Source organism: Eubalaena glacialis, chromosome 16, assembly GCF_028564815.1.
Source record: "Eubalaena glacialis isolate mEubGla1 chromosome 16, mEubGla1.1.hap2.+ XY, whole genome shotgun sequence".
In the NCBI taxonomy this organism is placed as follows: Eukaryota; Metazoa; Chordata; class Mammalia; order Artiodactyla; family Balaenidae; genus Eubalaena; species Eubalaena glacialis.
Window position 1 is genome coordinate 31,252,215 of NC_083731.1, and position 12,031 is coordinate 31,264,245.

Sequence of the window (12,031 nt, forward strand, 5' to 3'; positions counted from 1 at the left end):
TAGAGATTAAACTATATTGTATCTTAAAACACTTCAGTCCCTCATATGTGCGTGAAGTGGAGGAGTGAAGTAATTATCTGGATCACAGGAGGTAAGATAACATTTTCGTTGTGGTTTTTTAGAAGTGTCAAATGAAAGTCTTTTTTCTTCTCGTAAAGTGTCTGCTTCCAGCTTTCTCTGTGGCCTGTGGTTGTAAGCTGAGGAGGACCACCAGGGCTGTAGTGTCTGGAGGTCTTAGACCCCTCACAAACTGTCTTCAACCAGAGCAGCTGGTTTTATTTGATTTATATACTGGGATTCTGTGAAAAACATCCTTTGAAAAAAAGAATTCTCTTGAGTCCCAAAATCAGGCTTGTTCAGAAATTGCTGGCCCAAGAGAATGTTTAAGGATTTTTAACATAAACTGAGCAGTTGAAAACGATACTAGAACATAAAGGAGTAGAAGGAAGGGAGAAGCAATACAGATGGCAGAGGACAGATTAGTTTTCTCTCCACACACCACAGTGAGGATGGGAAGAATGTATTATGATTATTTGGCTGCTGACCATATGCTACTTGCTGGGATTATGCTGTACTCTTTTCTTACTGAGGTAAACTTTATAGAAAATAAAGGGAACTATTTTAAATAGAATGTATAATTCAGTAGCATTTAGTACATTCACAGTGTGCTGTAACCGTCACCTCTGCCTAACTCTAAAACATTTTCATCGCTATGTTGTATTATACTTTAAAATTTTATTCACCAAATTTATACTGGGCTTCTTTCTCAAAAGGGCTAGGAAATGGTGTCTAATACATACTATTAATAAAATAGAAATGGAAGATCAGAACCAAGGAAAGGAGAAGGAGGCTAGTATGTAATTTATAAATGTTAATGTTGTTTTTATTCAGCATCAGGGTTGATTCTTAGGCTTCCCAGCAGCAGAGCAATAAGGTACATCTGATAAGAGAAGAATACCAGCTCCTCAGTGGAAACAGTTTTTCTTAACACTCAGTTCTAAATGAAATTTGTCATTTGGGACTTGATGTGACATCGAGTGACTGGAGTTTTATAGTGGATACTGAAGCATTTTAAATATGACTCTTTGTGAAATAACCTTCAGTAAAAGCTAAGGGCACACTCTTATTCCGTGAGGTGATGATAGGAATTTTAGGTATACCAGAATCACACATATTTGACTTCTACTTGTTTGATCTCCAAATAGTCCAGATGCTGTGTTTTGACTAGAAAAAGGCAGAATGTGAGGTTGGCGGGAAGCCTTAAGAAGATCTCTGTCAGCAGGTCCAGAGGGGATGGGAGCCTGGTTGGACCAGGGGTATGCTTTAAGTGAATAGTGAAATATAGTTTCAAGGCTAAAGTCTTTTTTGTATGTTTATGTAATGAGGTGTATGTAGATGATATAAAGTATAAACCTCACCGTGCGCGAAGATACACAACTACTGCACGTGCGCAAAGATACACAACTACTGCACGTGCGCAAAGATACACAACTACTGCACGTGCGCAAAGATACACAACTACTGCACGTGGTTACAGAGGTTACTTGTTTCAGCCAGTGGATGGTGTGTGGCAAACCTAGAAGTAATTGGGGGATATTTACAGGCAAAAATTTACTTATTTATGTTTGGTAAATTTGAATTTATTACCAACAGTGTAAGTATGAGAAGATTAGAGTAGATTTTATTGGTTCTATACACCTATTTTAAGTTGCTTTTCCTAAAGTTTTGCTAATTTACAGTGCAACTAGCAGTTTAAGAGAATTCCAGTTTCATTGCATATTTGTAAGCACTAGGTATAATCATTAACGCTTTTTTCTAATATAATAAAATGCTTAATTTTTTTAGAAGAGGAAAACGAAGGCCATGGTAATACAGTGACATCAGACTATAAGCTGATGGGCATGTTCTATATATTTTTTACTCTAAACTTTATTTCAAAAAATTAGGTATTCCCTTTGTGTAAATTCACCAATTTTTATCATTTTGGGACATTTGTATTATCTCCTTTATTAAATGCTGAACCATTTGAAAGTAAGTTGTAGTCATTATATGTCAGCATGTTTCTTTTAAAAATAAGGACATTTTCAGCCATTCCACAACCACCCTATTGTTATTACAACCAAGACATTTAACATTGAAACAGTTAAGTTATCTATATACAGTCTGTATTCAGATTTTTTCAGCTGTCCCAGAAACGTCCTTTATTGCTTTTCCCCAATCCAAGATTCAGTTAAGGAACATGCCTCGCATTTGGTTGTCATGCCTTTTTAGTCTTCTTTAATCTAGAAAAGCCCCTACTGCCTTTTATCTTTCATAATATTGATAGTTTTGAATAGTGCAGGCCAGTTTTTTTATAGAATGCCCCCAGTTTGGTTTTGTCTGATTGTATTTCCTGTTAGAGTGAGGTTAAACATTATGACAAGAATGTTGAATAAGTGAGATTGTGTTCTTTCCATTTCATTGCACCAATAGACACTTAAAATGTCGTTTGTTCTGTTTTTGGTGATGCTGCATTTGATAACTAGGTTAAGGTGGTATTGCCAGATCTTTCCATCTACAGGTAAATTTTTTCCTTTGCAATTAATAAAGAAGCTATGGGATGTTATTTTGAGAGTATGTGACTCTCCTCTACAGAGACTATTTTAATCATTGTTGTATTCCCACTACCTAGTACAGGGCCTGGCATGGAGTAAATGCATAATAAAAGTTTATTGAGTGAATAAATGAATGACCTGGGATACAGGCCTCTTTCTTTCAAGTCAGATGCAATGTTGCATTGAATTTATGTGAAAATTTATTTCTTATCTTTTATTTTTTTCCAGCTTTATTGAGGTATAATTGACAAAATTGTCTATATTCAAAGTTCACAATGTGATGATTTAATGTATGTACGCATTATGAAATGAATACCTCAATCAAGTTAATTAACACATCCATAACCTTCAATAGTTACTTTGTGTGTGTGTGTCTATTCAGGTACTCTGCCATTTTAAAATCAAATGATTTGTTTTTTTGCTTTTGAGTTGTATGAGTTTTTTGTATACTTTAGATATTAACCCCCATCAGATATATGGTTTGCAAATATTTTCTCTCACTCTATAGGTTGCATATTCATTTTGTTGATTTTTCCCTTTCCTTTTTAGTTTGATATAGTTCCACTCGTTTGTTTTTGCTTTTGTTACCTGTGATTTTGGTGTTATATCCAAAAAAATTGTTGCCAAAGCCAATGTCAAGGAGTTTTCCTCTATGTTTTCTTCTAGGAGTTTTACAGTTTTAGGTTTCATATTTAAGTCTTTAATTTATTTTGAGTTAATTTATGTGGGTGATGTAAGGTAGAAGTCCAGTTTCATTCTCTTGTATATGGATACCCAGTTTCCCAGTACCACTTATTGAAGAGACTGTCCTTTTTCCATTGTATGTTTTTGGTGCTCTTGTCAGAGATTAGTTGACCATATATGGGTGGGTTTATTTCTGGGCTCTGTTCTGTTCCATCGGTCTATGTGTCTGTTTTTATTCTGGTATCATACTGTTTTGATTAATATTGCTTTGTAATATTGTTTGAAATCTGGAAGCAAAATGCCTCCAGCTTTGTTCTTCTTTCTCAAGACTGCACAGGCTATTTGGGGTCTCTTGTGGTTTCATACAAATTTTATGATTTTTTTTTCTTTTTTTTGTGAAAAATGCCATTGGAAACTTGACAGGGGTTGCACTGAATCTGTAGATTGCTTTGGATAGTATGCACATTTTAACAATATTAATTCTCCCAATCCAAGAACGTGTAATATCTTTCCATTTATTTATGCCCTCTTCAATTTCTTTCAACAGTGTCTTATAGTTTTTATTGTACAGGTCTTTTACCTCTTTGGTTGAATTTATTCCTAAGTATGTTTTCTGTTGCAGTTGTAAATGAGATTTTTTTTCTTAATTTCCAGATAGTTTGTTGTTAGTGTATGTAAATGCAACTGATTTTATTTCCTGAAACTTTACTGAATTCATTTATTAGTTTGATTTCTTAGCTTTTAAAAAGCACTTTATACTTTATATTGAACATATTAATTAAAATAAGTATTTTATTTACGGCTAAATAGATGATATGCTAAAATGTAAACCATAAAGCATGTGAAATGAGTAGGCTTTTTGCAGAAGAAACAAGTGTTTTGGTAATGAGAAAATAAGGTAATATAAACAGGCACTATTCTCCAGTGGATCTAAAACACTTCCCCAGGTCATGATTAGTAACTAATAAACTTTATCAAACTACCTCGCCTTAAAAACAAACTAAATCAGTCTTCTAAAATAACAGATATGTGAACTTTTATACAAGTTGCTCCAGTTATGACTTCTAAAATGTGAAAATGACACTCATATCACAGCTTATGAAATTCTTATCTTTGATAAGAATTCTGCATATGCATTTGTACATTTGAACTAAATACGTATAATTATATATACTATCTGATTATAATTAGACACCAATTCGTTGATATGTAGTATTAACACATATAATATTAACATATATATTTATGTCAAAAATAATTTGTAGTTTTTTTAATTTTAAAATTTTTTTATTTTTTAACATCTTTATTAGAGTATAATTGTTTTACAATGGTGTGTCAGTTTCTGCTTTATAACAAAGTGAATCAGTTATACATATACGTATGTCCCCATATCTCTTCCCTCTTGCATCTCCCTCCCTCCCACTCTCCCTATCCCACCCCTCTAGGTGGTCATAAAGCACCGAGCTGATCTCCCTGTGCTATGTGGCTGCTTCCCACTAGCTATCTATTTTATGTTTGGTAGTGTATATATGTCCATGCCACTCTCTCACTTTGTCCCAGCTTACCCTTCCCCCTCCCCATATCCTCAAGTCCATTCTCTAGTTGGTCTGCATCTTTATTCCCGTCTTGCCCCTAGGTTCTTCTGACCATTTTCTTTTTTTTAGATTCCATATATATGTGTTAGCACACGGTATTTGTTTTTCTCTTTCTGACTTACTCCACTCTGTATGACAGTCTCTAGGTCCATCCACCTCACTACAAATAACTCAGTTTCGTTCCTTTTTATGGCTGAGTAATATTCCATTGTATATATTTGCCACATCTTCTTTATCCATTCATCTGTTGATGGACACTTAGGTTGCTTCCATGTCCTGGCTATTGTAAATAGAGCTGCAATGAACATTTTGGTACATGACTCTTTTTGAATTATGGTTTTTTCAGGGTATATGCCCAGTAGTGGGATTGCTGGGTCGTATGGTAGTTCTATTTTTAGTTTTTTAAGGAACCTCCATACTGTTCTCCATAGTGGCTGTATCAATTTACATTCCCACCAACAGTGCAAGAGGGTTCCCTTTTCTCCACACCCTCTCCAGCATTTATTGTTTGTAGATTTTTTGATGATGGCCATTCTGACTGGTTTGAGGTGATACCTCATTGTAGTTTTGATTTGCATTTCTCTAATGATTAATGATGTTGAGCATTCTTTCATGTGTTTGTTGGCAATCTGTATATCTTCTTTGGAGAAATGTCTATTTAGGTCTTCTGCCCATTTTTGAATTGGGTTGTTTGTTTTTTTGATATTGAGCTGCATGAGTTGCTTGTATGTTTTGGAGATTAATCCTCTGTCAGTTGCTTCATTTGCAAATATTTTCTCCCATTCTGAGGGTTGTCTTTTCGTCTTGTCTATGGTTTCCTTTGCTGTGCGAAAGCTTTTAAGTTTCATTAGGTCCCATCTGTTTATTTTTGTTTTTCTTTCCATTTTTCTAGGAGGTGGGTCAAAAAGGATCTTGCTGTGTGTTATGTCATAAAGTGTTCTGCCTATGTTTTCCTCTAAGAGTTTGATGGTGTCTGGCCTTACATTTAGGTCTTTAATCCATTTTGAGTTTATTTTTGTGTATGGTGTTAGGGAGTGTTCTAATTTCATTCTTTTACATGGTGCTGTCCAGTTTTCCCAGCACCACTTATTGAAGAGGCTGTCTTTTCTCCACTGTATATTCTTGCCTCCTTTATCAAAGATAAGGTGACCATATGTGCGTGGGTTTATCTCTGGGCTTTCTATCCTGTTCCATTGATCTATATTTCTGTTTTTGTGCCAGTACCATACTGTCTTGATTACTGTAGCTTTGTAGTATAGTCTGAAGTCCAGGAGCCTGATTCCTCCAGCTCCGGTTTTCTTTCTCAAGAATGCTTTGGCTATTCAGGGTCTTTTGTGTTTCCATACAAATTGTGAAATCTTTTGTTCTAGTTCTGTGAAAAATGCCAGTGGTAGTTTGATAGGGATTGCATTGAATCTGTAGATTGCTTTGGGTAGTATAATCATTTTCACAATGTTGATTCTTCCAATCCAAGAACATGGTATATCTCTCCATCTACTTGTATCATCTTTAATTTCTTTCATCAGTGTCTTATAATTTTCTGCATACAGGTCTTTTGTCTTCTTAGGTAGGTTTATTCCTAGATATTTTATTCTTTTTGTTGCATTGGTAAATGGGAGTGTTTTCTTAATTTCACTTTCAGATTTTTCATCATTAGTATATAGGAATGCAAGAGATTTCTGTGCATTAATTTTGTATCCTGCTACTTTACCAAATTCATTGATTAGCTCTAGTAGTTTTCTGGTAGAATCTTTAGGATTCTCTATATATAGTATCATGTCATCTGCAAACAGTGACAGCTTTACTTCTTCTTTTCCAATTTGGATTCCTTTTATTTCTTTTTCTTCTCTGATTGCTGTGGCTAAAACTTCCAAAACTATGTTGAATAATAGTGGTGAGAGTGGGCAACCTTGTCTTGTTCCTGATCTTAGTGGAAATGGTTTCAGTTTTTCACCTTTGAGGATGATGTTGGCTGTGGGCTTGTCATATATGGCCTTTATTATGTTGAGGAAAGTTCCCTCTATGCCTACTTTCTGGAGGGTTTTTATCATAAATGGGTGTTGAATTTTGTCGAAAGCTTTCTCTGCATCTATTGAGATGATCATATGGTTTTTCTCCTTCAGTTTGTTAATATGGTGTATCACGTTGATTGATTTGCATATATTGAAGAATCCTTGCATTCCTGGGATAAACCCCACTTGATCATAGTGTGTGATCCTTTTAATGTGCTGTTGGATTCTGTTTGCTAGTACTTTGTTGAGGATTTTTGCATCTATGTTCATCAGAAATATTGGCCTGTAGTTTTCTTTCTTTGTGACATCTTTGTCTGGTTTTGGTATCAGAGTGATGGTGGCCTCGTAGAATGAGTTGGGGAGTGTTCCTCCCTCTGCAATATTTTGGAAGAGTTTGAGAAGGATAGGTGTTAGCTCTTCTCTAAATGTTTGATAGAATTCGCCTGTGAAGCCATCTGGTCCTGGGCTTTTGTTTGTTGGAAGATTTTTAATCACAGGTTTAATTTCAGTGCTTGTGATTGGTCTGTTCATATTTTCTATTTCTTCCTGGTTCGTCTCAGAAGGTTGTGCATTTCTAAGAATTTGTCCATTTCTTCCAGGTTGTCCATTTTATTGGCATATAGTTGCTTGTAGTAATCTCTCATGATCCTTTGTATTTCTGCAGTGTCAGTTGTTACTTCTCCTTTTTCATTTCTAATTCTATTGATTTGAGTCTTCTCCCTTTTTTTCTTGATAAGTCTGGCTAATGGTTTATCAATTTTGTTTATCTTCTCAAAGAACCAGCTTTTAGTTTTATTGATCTTTGCTATCATTTCCTTCATTTCTTTTTCTTTTTTTTCTGATCTGATCTTTATGATTTCTTTCCTTCTGCTAACTTTGGGGTTTTTTTTTTCTTCTTTCTCTAATTGCTTTAGGTGTAAGGTTAGGTTGTTTATCTGAGATGTTTCTTGTTTCTTAAGGTAGGCTTGTATAGCTATAAACTTCCCTCTTAGAACTGCTTTTGCTGCCTCCCATAGGTTTTGGGTCATCGTGTTTTCATTGTCATTTGTTTCTAGGTATTTTTTGATTTCCTCTTTGATTTCTTCAGTGATCTCTTGGTTATTAAGTAGTGTGTTGTTTAGCCTCCATGTGTTTGTATTTCTTACAGATTTTTTCCTGTAATTGATATTTAGTCTCATAGCGTTGTGGTCGGAAAAGATACTTGATACGATTTCAATTTTCTTAAATTTACCAAGGCTTGATTTGTGACCCAAGGTATGATCTATCCTGGAGAATGTTCCATGAGCACTTGAGAAGAATGTGTATTCTGTTGTTTATGGATGGAATGTCCTATAAATATCAATCAAGTCCATCTTGTTTAATGTATCATTTAAAGCTTTTGTTTCCTTATTTATTTTCATTTTGGATGATTTGTCCATTGGTGAAAATGGGGTGTTAAAGTCCCCTACTATGATTGTGTTACTTTCGATTTCCCCTTTTATGACTGTTAGTATTTGCCTTATGTATTGAGGTGCTCCTATGTTGGGTGCATAAATATTTACAATTGTTATATCTTCTCTTGGATTGATCCCTTGATCATTATGTAGTGTCCTTCTTTGTCTCTTGTAATAGTCTTTATTTTAAAGTCTATTTTGTCTGATATGAGAATTGCTACTCCAGCTTTCTTTTGATTTCCATTTGCATGGAATATCTTTTTCCATCCCCTCACTTTCAGTCTGTATGTGTCCCTAGGTCTGAAGTGGGTCTCTTGTAGACAGCATATATACGGGTCTTGTTTTTGTATCCATTCAGCCAGTCTATGTCTTTTGGTTGGAGCATTTAGTCCATTTACATTTAAGATAATTATCGATATGTATGTTCCTATTACCATTTTCTTAATTGTTTTGGGTTTATTATTGTAGGTCTTTTCCTTCTCTTGTGTTTCCTGCCTAGAGAAGTTCCTTTAGCGTTTGTTGTAAAGGTGTTTTGGTGGTGCTGAATTCTCTTAGCTTTTTCTTGTGTGTAAAGCTTTTAATTTCTCCATCAAATCTGAATGAGATCCTTGCTGGGTAGAGTAATCTTGGTTGTAGGTTTTTCTCTTTCATCACTTGAAATATGTCCTGCCACTCCCTTCTGGCTTGCAGATAATTTGTAGTTTTAACATAGTCCTTTGAGACTAAGTAGCTGGTGATATAGTGGTGCCCTGACATTGTGATGATTCCAGGTAGACCAACTCTGATACATTTCACGTAGTTTTGTTTGAATACAGAAACTATATAAATTGAATGTTGCGTTAGTCAGGTGTCAGTGCAGGGAACAGATACCACTCTGGTTTTTACAATCGGAATTAAAAATAAAGACAAGATCTACTATAGGAAATTACAAAATTGTAGAAAGAGCTAAAGAGTAGAAATTAGGGGCTGGCACCAGATGTTTGCATTTGTTGTCTGACCACTGAGGCTGTGAGCAAGAGTTCTGGAAAATTCTGGGCAGGAAGGGAAGGAAGGAACTTGTACCTCCATGATCCGAGAGGGGAGGGTCCCAGGTGTGGACCAGAGCAGATAGTGTGAGAAGAAGAGGCCTGTGCTTGCCTGGCAGAGACTCAGCCCAGGATGATTGTACCAGGTACTTCTGGTGTGTGTGTGTGTGTGTGTGTGTGTGTGTGTGTGTGTATGTGTGTGTGTACACCCCAGAGAAAGTTATGTAAGGTCTTCACCCTTAAGAAATTGATTGTTTGGAGGCATGACAATTACATGTAAGAAACAACTTAAGGGACTTCCCTGGTGGTCCAGTGGTTAAGACTGTGCCTTCCAATGGCAGGGGGCGTGGGTTCGATCCCTGTTTGGGGAACTAAGATCCCACATGCTGTGCAGCCAATAAAACAAGAAAACCAGAAAAACTTAAGAACAATGATGTAGAAATAGAGTTTTAAATCTAGAAGGAATTTTAGAAATAATCTACCCCAATCCCCTGTCTTCACAGATGAAACAACAATTACTGAAGTGACTGTCTGAAGTAACTTGCCTGGGCCGAGAACAATTTGAGTATGGAGAAATCTTTCAAAGACCAACCAACTGGTCGTGATATTATAAAGGATCATTTATTTTGGCAACAGTTAATATCCATGCAATCAATGTATTGTAGTGTGTTTCTGCAAAAATAGTTACAACAATGAAATCTGATTATAAAAATACAACAGAATATGGGTTATTTCTGATTTTTTAAAACTACGAGCTGTTCAGATTATACAAGTATAACCACGGTGCTACTAAATTGGGCACCCTCTAGTGTTCTGGGTTATCTTAAGATAAAGGCAGTAGTCTTCAATTTAAGTATATTTCATTAATTCTAGGATATCTATGTTCTCCCCATTTTAATATCTCTGCAATCTGGATGTGTCTTACTATCTATGGCATCTTAGATTTGATTAACGACAATAATTATATGAAGGAGAGCCTACTGAAGTGGTTCTCAAAGCAGCTGTGACTCAGAATTACCTGAAATAACTTTTCAAAAATAAAAGTTTCTAGGCTTTCAGTCAGACTTATTGAATTAGCAGTCACTGAACTAGATTGTAAATATGATAGTAGGATGGCAGCAATATCTGACAACTTTTTATCTGTTCACACTTTCTGGGAAGTATTGGTAAATTCCATTTAGGCTTGAAAAATTTTGTGTCATCAGTCAATATGCCCTTGTTATGCCTTTTGGTACAAATGAGGAAATAATTTGCCCAAGGTCCATAACTAGTTCATATTCAAATCTCCACGAGAAGTCCATTGGGCCAAGTGGAAAAGGAAGTGCTCTGTTCTGCACATTTGAAGATATTAATTATTCAGTAACAACTTGAACATTTTCCAGAACAGTGCTATGCATTATTCTATGTGCTGTATGGGACACAGAGAAGTACAATATACACCTGTAGATTCTTTCAAATTCTGTAAAGATGTAAAATTGAGAAATAGCATTATCTGTGTGGTTATATTCTTTGATGTATGCATATCAAAGAAATATCAGAAAATTCTAGTTTCAGTGTAGTATGAGGAAAAAGCATGGACTTTGGGATTCACATAGCCTTGATGCCAGCACTTAGCTCTTTCATTGGTTAAGTGTCTGTGACCTTGAGCAAGTGGCTTCTTTTTGGGTGTTGTTTGGAAAATAGAGAAGACTGTATCTATTCACAGAGATTTTGTGAGGATTAAATGACATCATGTACAGAAAGGACTTAGAAAATTTCCTTGTTCATAGGAAGCAATCAGTAAATGGTTGTCATTAATATAATTTCCTTCCAATACCGAAATATAAAGTAAAAACCTGTAAGTCATACTTAATTCACATTATAAGTTAATGTATTAACATAATACTTATAGAGAACTTGAAATTAGATCAACCCTAGAACCAGAGATATTTGATTTTATTTATTTTTTCTCTTTTGAGTTGTGTTGTAAGTCTTTAGACGGTTTATAGAAAAGCTGGGGATTACACTATAGCTTTTTTTAAACCCAGGATTCCATGTGTCATCAAGGTGTTCAATAAAATAAAGAAATGAAACATGAACAAAAATTGATTTCTTATTTACAATGTGAAATTATTAAACTTTTGATGCACTTTTTTTCCTATTCTTTTGCACTGTAATATTCTCTTATCTAAATTGATGATCACAGTATTATTATTTTTTTTTACTAAGGAGCACCATTTGATTTATACCACCACATTCTACCTCTCCCTAAATATTGTTATTAGCAACTAAATATTATTTTACTTTCTTGAGCATTTGGGAATGCCTAAAATCAGTGGTTACTTTGCCTTTGTTCTCTGTTACTCTAACAGCTACTGCTTTTTCAGGTGTTTGTTTTTTTCCTAGTTTATCTGCTTATAAAATGCTTTAAGCAAACTTCAAAAGTTACCCCCTTGTCATGCGTCTATGTTCTTCTAATTCCCTCCATCTGGATTTCAGAGTTGTTGGTGGTCTGAAGTGCTTGGTGAGGCAGGTGAAGACACGTTGTACCTTTAGCCTCACCTTTCCTGGTCTCTGTGATTGCTGATGGCTATGATTCCGAGTAGGGACAGGGGTCCCTGGCAAATACAAAACAGTGCTTTCAGGTATGAGGTAGAAGAAAGAGTATCTTTGCTCGGTGAGGGACAAAGCCTCCCTGGGGGTTCTGAT

General features: G+C 35.3%; 1 protein-coding gene across 4 annotated transcripts in view; it reads left to right on the plus strand.

Annotated features, from left to right (window-relative positions):
* Positions 1-12,031, plus strand: part of TBC1D4 (TBC1 domain family member 4) — a 237,955-nt gene that overhangs the window by 56,666 nt on the left and 169,258 nt on the right. Inside the window, exons 1-2 of one of the 4 annotated variants that reach the window (XM_061171193.1) lie at positions 26-91; positions 9,847-9,908. The exons of the other annotated variants lie outside the window; for them this stretch is intronic. The gene's annotated coding sequence lies outside the window, so the exon portion shown is untranslated. Of the gene's footprint in view, positions 1-25; positions 92-9,846; positions 9,909-12,031 lie in introns of those variants that run through there. 4 annotated transcript variants of the gene reach the window in all.